Source organism: Pinus tabuliformis, chromosome 6 (assembly GCF_031772625.1).
Source record: "Pinus tabuliformis cultivar Carrire ecotype Pingquan chromosome 6, CPIR1, whole genome shotgun sequence".
NCBI lineage: Eukaryota > Viridiplantae > Streptophyta > Pinopsida > Pinales > Pinaceae > Pinus > Pinus tabuliformis.
Window position 1 is genome coordinate 508,459,585 of NC_142292.1, and position 12,704 is coordinate 508,472,288.

The 12,704-nt window shown below is 37.7% G+C and overlaps 1 long non-coding RNA gene across 1 annotated transcript in view; it reads right to left on the reverse strand.

Annotated features, from left to right (window-relative positions):
• Positions 1–12,704, reverse strand: part of LOC149259536 (uncharacterized) — a 122,840-nt gene that overhangs the window by 77,741 nt on the left and 32,395 nt on the right. The window contains exons 3-5 of the long non-coding RNA XR_016265468.1: positions 9,981–10,058; positions 1,031–1,080; positions 782–835 (exon numbers count right to left, since the gene is read on the reverse strand). This is a non-coding gene — a long non-coding RNA (uncharacterized LOC149259536). The remainder of the gene's footprint in view (positions 1–781; positions 836–1,030; positions 1,081–9,980; positions 10,059–12,704) is intronic.

A 12,704-nucleotide genomic window follows, 5' to 3' on the forward strand; every position in this document is an offset into this window, starting at 1 on the left:
ATTTATTGTGGTGACATTGAATAACTTCTCAAGTTGCCCTTGGGTTTTCACCCTTTGGATTGGAACTTTACACATTGGATGAGATTTTGAATGGTAATGGTGTGGAGCCCTTTTGTTCAGCACACAAAGAAGCGATTCTTTATATATAATAGTATGATATTCAATAAATTACACTCTATTTTTGCCGCTACTTGCACTTGTGTCCATATGTGTGCTTAAAATTATACTTCTACATGTGTTTCCTATGTTTTATTTTTTCTCTTGTCATTCCTAATGAATTGTTTAAATCTGGAGATTATTTGAATATAAAGACAGAGTAAGGCCATGGCATGTGAGTATCCTTGGACAATTTTGCAGAACCACCTCTATGGAAGAACTGAAGCTAGAGATATGATAAATCACTTAGGAACTATGACATAGTAAAAATATATCAAGACCAAAACAACCAACTGCAGAAAGAATCATCAGGGAATGACAGCTCTCAGGGATATAGAAAGAAAAGATGTCATTCCATATAGAAAACCAAACTAGTTACAAGCTAAAGCTGACATTTTAGCACTTCTACCTTAGACTAGCAAGTAATGTGGTCAACCCTTAGCTATTAAATATAAAATTTCACTTTAAACAAAATAACATATTTTTAATCTAAGAAGCATTTAAAGAAAACCAAACTAATTGAACATGTCCCCTATAATTTAGTAATCATTCTATTTAAACCATATAGCCAATCACAAAAAAAATACATTTATCTCATCTCATATGGTGCACTTGGATTCATTACCTACTATCCGCATCCTCGAGATCTTTCTTTGCCTCCTCTGGAAGAGCTGCTAGACTGTTTAAGAGCAGGACAAAAAAACAGAATTACTTCCAAACTGAAGTGGCAAATCTAATTGCTACCTCTGCCATTTCTCTTATGCTCCACTATATCTGAAGATAGCTCTTATCTCTCTTTTATATTACTAGCACTTCACTGGAATTGCAGAAATAACAAAAAAATAATGCCTCTTACTACGATGTACATGCATACCTGTGGGAGAGCTCTAACAGATTTTTCCGGAGAACTGGATATTTGGGAACCTGAAAACATTAATAGTTAAAGATATGTGATCTAGAGAGTGGACACATTATATTTTCATATGATTATAACAGTGAATGGTTCTCATAAAAAGAAAAAGAAAAAATTGATAGGGACTTTGGCTTCCTTAACAGATATATATACTACAATAATTGACATAGAAAATCTCAGATTTGTCTAATATTTATGTTATAATCATCCAGGTAAACAGATTCTGAAATCAACTAAGTTACCAGGATGGGGATACAGATCCAGATGCGGATACAGATTCAGATATCTATCCAATAATACTGGGGGCTATCAGTCTAACCTCTGTAGATACAATCTTAAGACCTCAAGGTGTTGCTGCATCATCATTTCTGGACAAAACTGGCCACCTGAAATAATCCGTTACGGGTACTTAAACTGGTAGATTTCCACTCCTGCCATACACCTCTAGATCTTGGGTTGTAAACTTGTAACAAGGTAGGGAACACATTTACGGGACTTGGTCTAGTTAGATATTTGAAGGTGATCCCAGTTTGAAGTCTTATTATGCCATTAACAATTAAGTATCATCCAAAGTTCCACTATGATGCATCTATGGTCATCATACCTAGTGAATGGTAATTTTCACTTGATTTTGAGACAGTTTTTATAGGTGGTCCTTCATAGAAAAGCAGAGGCCTTGAGGGCACACATTCCATGCTCTCACTACACATGATGCCCAGATCGTGCTACACTTCCAGATAGCAGTGATGACCTTGCAGATGCAGCACTGCCCCTCCACAGAAATGCATTGGGCACTTTGATGATTCAAGTTATTGATTGACACCTCAAAGCACCCCCAGATGTTGGAACGTTGAGCTCACTTTGCTTAAGGTTGGAGATTCTGAATGATGTACCTAATAGAACAAGCATGCCCCTAGCTGACCTTGACAATATTTGATGGGCATAGCTTCATCTAGAATCCAGATGATAATGGTCATTCCCAGGATGACAAGGGAGGCCTTGTAGTACAACTTGGAGCCCCAACGCTTGAGAGATTTTGTGCCATGTTATCTTTCTAGCCCCCTTGGAGATGATGCAGGGCACCCAAAGCAGGATTTTGACATATGGGACCATTTTGAGGCATGACTTGAGGGCTTCCCCTCAATCATTGGATTGATTATGATGATTGAAGATGCAACTTGCCCATACCATGCGTTTTTACAGCTTTTATTTCCCTGAAAGGGCATTATGTCATACTAGATAGAAGTTTTGACCCACACATGTGAGCTTTTCGTGGCTTATTTTATTACATTGAGCTATTAGGTTGGTTTGTGACCCTTTTTCTTCATGTACACTCAAAATTAAACTTGCCATAGGGCTTTTAGGCTAATATTGAGAGCAGTTAACCTCATATAAATAGAGGATCACTCCTTTGTAATTTTTCATCATCACTCATGGATTTCAACCTCCTTTAGAGAGCTTGACTTAGCTTTGTGTAAATTCGCTACTTGTGGAGATGTGATCTTTTGGGTGCTATTGCTATTGGAGATTCATTTTTGTCTTGAAGATGTTTTTTGGGAATGAAAGAAGACTATTTCATGGAAGAATTTTAAGTTATTATTGCAGATTTTTATTGTTTTTCAGGGAATTGATTATTGCTAGGGTTTTCTTTGTTCCATGTCTAAATGCATACTATTTATGGAAAATCTTGGTTAATTATTGCATGTTAAATTTACCTTCCTTGAAATCCATAGGGGACCTCCTAGAGAGCTTATGCTATTTAATTTCTCCCCTCACAAAGAAGATAGCTAGGGTTTGTACAAATGAAAACAAGGTTTTCCCCCTTAATCAACGCATTAATTCATTATCTTTGAAATTTAGCCCTAAGGACTCCGTCGGTCAAGTAGGAATAGGCATTGCCATCTTTGATGTTGGTCAAAAAAATATCTAAAAGATAAATGTTTTCCCTTTTTCTTATTTTCCGAGTCCTTCAAGGCAAGTCGCCAGGGCAATTTTGTAGGTCAAAATTCAATTAGGGCATCCTTAGATGAATATTGGAGCTAAATAAACTTGGATTTAACCTTGTTGAGTCATCTCACTCAAAATATAGCCTTTTACATTTAAAACTAACTTTCGAGAAGTGCAGAAGGTACGACCTCTCTCTAAATCCCAAGAAATCTCAATTCGCGCTAAGTGAAGGGAGGCTGCTAGGACATATCATATCACGTGAGGGCGTGAAGATAGACCCGAAAAGAGTTGAAGCCATCAGCTGCATTCCACTTCCCAGAAATAAAAATGAAGTCCAAGCTTTCTTAGGAAGAATAAATTTCTTGAGAAGATTCATCCCAAATTATGCAGAGATAGTCAAAGGCATCACTGATATGCTTAAAAAGGACAATGAGGTAAAGTGGAATCCTGTTCCCCATAATTATTTCAACAGGATTAAGGAAGCTCTAGCCAAAGCCCCGGTGTTAGCTAGCCCGGATTCTTCATCTCCTTTTTTCATTTTCTCTTTTGCCTCTCCACTCACAATTGCAACAGTACTATTACAGAAAAACAAAGCAGGTCATGAGCAGCATGTTGCCTTTTTCAGCCAAGTACTGAGAGATGCCGAATTGAAATATAATATACTGGAGAAGCAGGCATATACACTGGTTAAAGCTTTAAAAGCCTTTCGCACTTATGTACTGCAGTCCAAGGTTATGACATTTGTTCCCATGACAGCAACCAAAGACGTTCTAGTATAGGGGGACAGTGAAGGGAAGAGGGGGAAATGGATAGCAAAAATATAGGAGTACGAACTAGAAATAAATCCCACCAAGCTCATTAAAGGACAAGGTCTGGCTCAAATCCTGTCTGAATCTAATTACCAAGCACTTGGGATAATTTTAATCACAGAAAATAGCAGATCTAAAGAGCACCAGAGCAACATCAGAACATCTAAACGGAAAATTTATGCCAAGTATGAGAGGTCTCAGTGGCATAAAAATGCTGTCCACTACCTCTTGCTTTTAAGATGCCCATTGGGGCTAGATTCCTCCAAATATTGAAGCTTGAGATTACATGCTTAGAAATACATTATATCAAATGGCTTACTATATTGGAAGGACCCAAGGGGTGTATTGCTGCTGTGTTTAGTAGAAACAAAGACCAATAGGGCGATGGAATAATTTCATGAAGGAGCCTGTGGGGGACACTATAATTGGAAAACAACCGCACACAAAATCCTCAAGGTTGGATTTTACTGGCCTACACTGTTCAAGGATGTTTATAACAGAATCAGGAGCTGCCAGAAATGCCAGATGTTTGTTGAAAGACAGAAGTTTGCTCCTCTCCCCTTCATTCCTGTACAAGTGGAAGAGACCTTCAGATGGTGGGGCTTGGATTTTATAGGAGAGAACCCACCATCCAGTGGCCAGCACAGTTGGATATTGACAACCACTGATTACTTCACCAAGTGGGTTGAGGCCATTCCAGCTAGGAATGCTACAGATGCAGTGGTTATGAAATTCATGGAAGAGAACATATTGTCCTACTTTGGCTGCCCTTCCAAAATCATCACTGATAATGCCCATGTCTTTAAGTCTTCCAAGTTCACTAATTTCTGCAACAAATATAGTATTACTATCGGGCATTCCACCACATATTACCCTCAGGGTAATGGCTTGGCAAAATCCTCCAATAAAATAGTGGTGAGAATATTGAAGAAAATCGTTGCTGAAAACAAAAAGAACTGGGATTCTCAATTGAAAATTTGCTTTATGGGCCAACATGGTAACACCCAAGAGATCCACTGGGGTGTCACATTTTGAGTTGGTGTATGGTAAAGCTGATGTTTTCCCTATACAATTAGCAATGCATGTAGCAAAGCTACTACAAGAAGCAGAGGAGGAGCCAAGTGCACTAACAAGGAGAATAAATCAGCTGGTGGAACTTCAAGAGAGCAGAGAGCAGGTGGAGGCCATATGATCTGATTATCAACAAAAGATGAAGTTGTTGTTTGACAAGAAAGCTAAGGACAGACATCTGCAGCCAGGAGATTTAGTTCTCAGGTGGGATGTCAAGCGGGAAGACAAGGGCAAGCATGGGAAATTCGATCCATTATGGTTTGGTCCCTTCAGGATTGCGGAAGAAAGAGGGAACAATACCTTTTTGCTGGAAAATTTAGATGGTGAATTGTTGGAATTACCAGTAAATGGTAAGTTCCTTAAGTTTTATTTTCAAAATTAAAATTGTCTGCTACACTTATTGTAAATATCCGGTGTGTTTCCTGCAAACTATTGAGTTAAGTTTTTCTTTAAATTTGTAAAGAATTTTTGGCTTTTTGGAAGTATCTTTTGTTCTAGAAATGACTCCATGCCTAGAGGAGTAGTTCGCAGTGTGTAGGTTCTCAGCACCTTGCTGGCAAGGAAATGTCCCTAGATGGAGCCAACGTTGTCTTCACAGGTCACTCAGTGTCTTGATGAGGGTCAGAGGTCCGGGATGCAGGATAACAGGGAAGCAAAGGCCATTTTCTGAGTCATGGAAGTCACATGAGCTTGATGGAACCTTCCCCATAGCAAGGTGCTCGGAAAGAGCTTTCCGGTGGTATCAAGAAATCCAGAAAAGGGTCCCTGGATCAAAAGTGACACTTAGTTGAACTATCCATTTGAAAAAGGCCTTGAAAGCATGAAAAGGATAAAATGGCTAAGTGTTCAAATAAAATCGCAATCAGGCCCAGAGGAATTATCGCATCGCATTAAGATAAATATATCGGCCTATCGTCAGGCTTGAGGGACATAGATATCGGCATCAGCGGATCGTAGCACACGTCCATATCGCAATTGGCAAAGTCCAAGGGGTCCCTCCCTTAAGGATTAGCGGCGGAGGAAAAGGCCGATTGCGATATATATAGACCAAACTTGCCAAGGGAGGTAGATTTCCGAAATACAAAGAAAAGTGCTGCAAAACAACGCTTGGGCTGCTCCTTCTCTCTCTTCACGTGGCACTCAATCAACGATATCACAATCTTGGCCATCGGCGAAACAAAGGGCTTTGGTTTAAGACTTATCGATGGTACCAAGGGTCGATTGCGATTTGTGATATCACATATCGCAATCGGCGATCGCAATATACCAAATATTAAAAGAGGCAAGACAGTAGAGAAGCGCCGATTGTGATATGAGGGCTCGAATGTGATAAATTATAAACTACAACCTATAAAAATTTCAAGTCCAGGTAATCAACCGATAGGAGGATTTAATGAGATGTAAAGAAAAGCCCCTCGCGCGTTTGGGTCCTTGGTCTCTGGGGGCTATCAAAGGGGGGCCTAAGAATTAAATAAGAAATCCTCGCTGATCCGCCTATTTTAAATGAATTAATCCTGTGCCATAATGCGATGATAAACACTGAACAGAGCTTTGATAGACTAATGGGTCGGCAGCTGGGCGTTTTATGAGAAATAGGGGCGCTTTTAAAGAAAGACGACCTACAACACAGTCGGCGCTAAAGTTAGCTTAAACCTGAAGTGACTATGTTGGCCCGTTTTCACATCAAACGCCTTAAATAACCCATTGCAGCACGACATGGCCTTCACAAGAGTCTTTCGCAATAAAGGAATGTTTGACACCTCTTCCTTCTCACTGGGATCCTTCTCTCTACTCATTTACTCCAAAATTTTCAAATCATGTTTAAGAGTTCGAAGAGGCAGCAAAGCTTGAGACGACACCCTTTCTCGGCTAAGAGGGAAATCTGATTTGACAACAGAAGCCCTCGGCCCATGAATGCTCCTATAATAATCATTAATGCCATGATCCTCCCTTCTTTATCAATAGGGGGTCTTGATATTGTAAAAGGGTTTGAAAATACGGAGAGAAAAGGGTTGATTCTGTAACTCCTGTGATAGCTTATAGATCTTCAGAATACCACAGATTGGTGGTGATTCCTCCTTCTGAACTTTGCAGCTTGTTTGTCCTGTAAAATTACTTGTCTATTTGTTCCTCAGTCCTCCTATTCATGCATCAATAAGCACTATAATGTCTTTAAATTCTCCTGTAGATTCATTTGTATTTCTTTAAATGCACATGCCTGTGTCAGGGTTCGAAATTACATTTGCAACACTGTATGATGCGAAGTCATCTTTCTTCTATTGCTTGTTCAACGCTCCTTTTTAAATTCAGAAAGTAAATCAGCTTTATGGTTTTAGGTTCATGCTACGTGTATGAATTTCTTGGTGTTGTAAGCTCCGTAATTCTGAGTTGCTTTCCTCACTTTGTCCATTGTCATTTACTTTAAAACAATTTGATTAAACTGTGAGGTTCTGAAGGGCAAGGCCTCCACTGTGTTGTTTTATTCCGAAATCTACTTCTGTGTATCAAGACTTATATCATTGGCTTACATCTTTGGGAAGAAGAACCACTCTCTCGTGTTCATGTTTGAAACATAGGTGATGTCTTTTGTTATTCAAAAGTCATTTGAGACACACTAATCTGGATGACCCTAAGCACTGGCCTTGTGAGCAATCCAAGGTTGTCTCTAGGGGGTTTCTCTGTATTATGTTGCATTTGTGTTGCATATGCAGGTTTTAGCCACAACACACCATAATTGGCAATTGTGCCATATTTGGCTATGGCCATTGGTTGATTATGCAGGCATGGATGAGTCAGAAACTAGAGTAATGGAAACTACAGAGAGAACTGAGTCAAGGCAACAAGGACCACGATTGCATAGATGTTGCAATGGATTCAATGGTCACTATCAAAGGTAGGATACTGAGACCGAGAGGACCGTGATTTGCAGAGGTGGAAGCTGACTCCAGAACAACTATGCTTGGTCTTCCTTGCACGGTTCCTAGAATTGAATGAAGATCAGATCAAGCTTAGAGAAGCCATGCTGAAGTACACTAAGAATTGAGAAATAATTCTTAGTATGGAAGAACACTCAAGTGCCCATTCCTCGAGTTAATTCAACTGCAGTGACCAAGTAATTTCGATTCAACGACAGGTTGAGATTGATCAAGTAGAACAGTCCTATGCAGTATGGGAAGCCATGCATGAAGTATGCACTTGGGTAGTGTGGATGACAGCAGAGACAACATCGACTAGTGTGTGACAAAGGAACAAAACTCAAGATTGCAATTGAGCAACATGGGGAAGACAACATTGTTGAGAGAGATGTGAGGAGAGCTCCGTATGTGTGCTTGTGCTGAAGAAGAGAGCCAAGAGCAGAAAGCTCTGTGTGTGCTAGTGGGTGCTAGCAAACAATCAAGGGGAGTTGGTGCTTCTTGTGAAGGGTGGCTCACAAACAGATTGATGTAATAGAGTAGGTGCTCTCATTTTTACATCAATAACAAAACAAGCTTTGGTGGTTTTTCTCCTGGAAGGGTTTCCACATTAAACCTCTATGTCCAACGTGTACGCTGCTCATGGTGTGTATTTATGTGTTGATTTCATATTGCTGCGCATGATTTATTATTGATTGCTCACATGAATGGATGTCAAGTTTAAATGTTAAATATAAATTGGCAGAAAATTTTGAATTAGCCTTAATACTGATTCACCCCCCCTCAGTATTAACATTATTTCCAACAGAAGATTAGACTTATCTCGTGCGCAGATTGAAGAGGTAACACGCCCCATTAGAAGCTTTCTTTGCCAATATCTTCCCAGTAAAAGACAAAATCAACCCAATTTGTGCCTTCACCACAATGAAAGTCAAAATTAAACAAGCAGACAAATTCCATCTACTGCAATAGCCTCCACAGTCCCAATGCAACTGTCCTGAAACAACCTACCAAGATTCCATATTCTTTTAAGAATACAAGAACCAGGAATTTTAAAGCTTTGGCAAGATCAATGATATAACAACACCACAATGGCTTATTATTCCGTCAACAAGGATAAGGATTTAAATGCAACGTTGAACAATAATCTAGACCTGAATTTTCTAATTTCCAAATAGATAAATACATCCATATTTGTATATCAACCTTGATGACGTTCTATATCATTTTTTGTAATTATATCTTGTTGTAAGAACATGTCAGTTTTTCAAATATATTTGATTTCACCCAATATTTCAAATTTCTCCCAATTTTTTCAGTTTGCCAATTTGTCCAATATTTTCTGAGTTTTTCAGGTCCAAGTTTATTGTTGACGCTATCTTTGGATGATTTCCTATATTTTCCCTAATATTTCCAATAAGTTTCTTTCCAGAGCTTGGGTAATTTTCTGTGAAATGATATTTGCAACATTGTATCATACCATGTAGGAATAACTAGTAAGAAGTCATCATAATCATAGCATAATAAGATATATAGTTTGACCAATGTTAATCAACGTCCCATGTCCATGTGGCTTAAATTGATAAAAAAATTCACTTAATTTGGCATTAATGTATTGAAGTAGAAATTACCCCATATTTAGTAAGCATAGCCCTCTCAATGTACATGGTACAAGTAGATGCAATTGTGAACAAATAAATTTTAAGATGACAACAATGTAATCATTCAATGAAAATAGTCAAGACAAAGGTTATTATTGGATCAAAAACTTTATACACTTTTAACTAACCTTCTGTATTGACCCTTATGTACCTAGCAAACCCTTTCACCTGTTTATGGTCATTCATTGGACATTTCACCTATTTATGGTCTTTCATTATACATTAATAAAATGATCTTATATTATCTTATAGAACTTAAACTAATTGAATGGAATTATGTTGAATAGAATCATCAAGAAATCAAAGGCTTAAAAAATTCACAGTTCATTTTTAGAGTGGCTTTTTAGCATGAACATATTTTAAACATAGAAACACAATTATGTATTGAGATAATAATATAAATGTATGCGAATTACAGATTACTACCATAATCCTCCTATTAACAAAAACTAATCTACCCTAAATTTCAACTCAAAGTTTGCAATGCAACAAAAGTGGTTTTGATTCATACATGAGAGATAGCAATGATACCCAAACCATTTGGTCCAAATCCAGCCTCAAGCTGTTCAGAAAGATCATTAGTTTTGTCCTGGTACAGAAATTAAAATACAATGAAGAATATCATCCATTGACTCCAGTTTCAACCATCTACAAAGAAAAATGAATAATCCATCTAAATACTACTAAGAATTTTCAACCATGAACTTTGTTTTTTAATGATGGAGAAAATGAATATAAACACAACGAAATATATAATCTATGAACTGATTGTCAATCATTCGTGAGTTATCACCAAAAGAAAGAACAAAAATTAATATAATTTTCTATATACAATGTTAAGCATGAAGAGTATGTAACAAGGGATCCAATAGAAAACTGAAGTTACTAAAGTTTGATGGTGCTAAATTGCACACCTTAAAATATATCTTCCCTTAAGGTATGAAGATGATTTACAACAATGAAGACCCGTTAGTGCATTGATATATGTCAAAACATATGCTACCAAAACAAGAAAAAGGAAAAGGAAAAAGAAATGACAACGAAACAAGAAATAGGAGAAAGAGGATTTCAGGAAAAGAAACCCGCCTTCCCTAAAAATTTATTTGGTAAAGGACGACATCATCTTATGACTCTGTGATTCCCCTAAAAAATGGCATGCTTATCTAGAATCATAAAAACACCAAGGTACCCATAAAGATTCCCTTGAAAAGAAATCCCCTTCCTCTAATTTAATTTGGTTTAGAATTTCCCTAGGCTTATTCAATGTTAAGCTCCATGTTCATAAGAACATATTTTGGTTCTAGTCTTCAAGATCAGGCTGAATTAGAGATTTTTAATAGTGATGCACTAGCTCCCATGCATCCATGGGAAAGTGATTGCTTCAAATGGGTACTTTTCGGTTGAGATATATTATTTTAGAGCCACACCTTTAAATTTCATCATCATTTACAATACAATATATAAGAACATCCGGCATCCAAAACCCTAATCCATTGACCCAAATTAGATTACAACCTTAATTCCTTGACTAGAATTAAAAAACCATGGGCTGAAAAACTATGTGCCAAATAAGAACACAAAAAGCCACCCAAAAAGAAAAAATATTTGGGGGTTCCAGCCCCCTCCCACTATGCCTGATGCACACGAATCATGCATGAGCCTAGTCATGCAAAGAATATAACACATAATCAACATCATGAGTACATTACAGCAGGTGAATTGGTTAGTTGATCCACTGACCACAACACCGTCAATTCATTGAGTGCCTTTTAGACTTGGTACATGGCCGTGTGTCTTTGTTATTTAGGAATAGATGGTTGGATAGAGTTCAAAAAAGTTATATTTTATATAGGTACATGAAAAGGACACATCAGAGATACATGTGGATATTTGATAATGGTAGCATGTACCTCATACATATGCAATGTGGTATTTAGAGTAAGTATAGGAGGTTGACGACGCCAAAGGGGTGTGATTAGAGTGAATTTGTGTTGTCGTATTTTACAAATTTGATCACATTTTTGGAAACCCTTTGAGGAGATGAACATGGGGCTCTGTTTTTAGACAAATACGAGAAATTGTTATTTTTAGCAATTTCTATTTCTAGTAGGCTACTATTTCTAATATTTTTTGGAGAGTGGTTCGATTGTTGAAGTTATTTCATATTTGAGGACCTAGTTGCAAGATTTTCCCATGGTGCGAGTTTCATTGGATTCCAAGAATGTGCTAATTTTAGCAGTGCTATTCTTAGCAGGTGACTAGACATTTGGAGACCCCATATGGCAAGCAGCATCAATGTTTGATTTCAAACTGTTGAAAAACCACCTACAATTCAATTTTCCCTTGTAGGAATTTTTTCAAACGCTTAGTCAAACTCTGATTTCTGTCTCCAATAAAAGCTTTCTCAAATAATGCATTTAAATTTAAATACATACAATCTGATTTTCTTTATGAGCGGAAATACAAATGACTAAATTTGATATTAAGCATCGCAAAACAACAGTATGCAACCACACATTTGACATAGAAATTTTGGGCAATGCCCCTGGAAACACCTCAAAGGGAAAACCAGTGAGAAGAGGAATTTATGATTGAACCCAGTGAGGAAATTTCTGAGTTTACAATAGGTGTAATTTCTAGCAAAACAAATTTGTACTTATCTCGTAAATCATGCCAAACAGTCCCTAAATTTTCTGCTGCTTAACTTGCCTCAATTCTCGTGTTGTATGTCCCACATTTGCTGCTGTACGGCCTGCAGTAAATGTGGTTGAACAGACCTCAAAATTTGTGCCCTTCTTGCCTCAAATTTTGTGCCAAATATGCCTGTTACTTCACTTGAGAATCATGCCCAAATGCAGCCTAGAAAAATGTGCCCTTGCTGCCTCGATTTCTATGCAGAGATAGCTTGTATGGTACAACAATATACACATTGATTTTTGTGCCCTTCTTTGCCTAGAAAATCGTGCCCATACTTAGTTGTACGACTTGCTTAATGGCTGGAAACTTTTCCTAGAAGTGTGTGCCCAATCTAAAGACTTCTCTCCTTGGGATTTATGCCCTTCTCCTTATTGCTCTTCTATTTTTTCTCCTTGGTTCATCTTCATCTCTTCTCAAAAAGAAGTGTGCTTTTTCGCTCTCCCTTTCTCCTTTTTCTCTCTTTAATGACCAAAATCTCTAACCCTAGATCTCAATGGATGAAATTCAATCTCACCATCTCAAGATCATGTGAAAATTT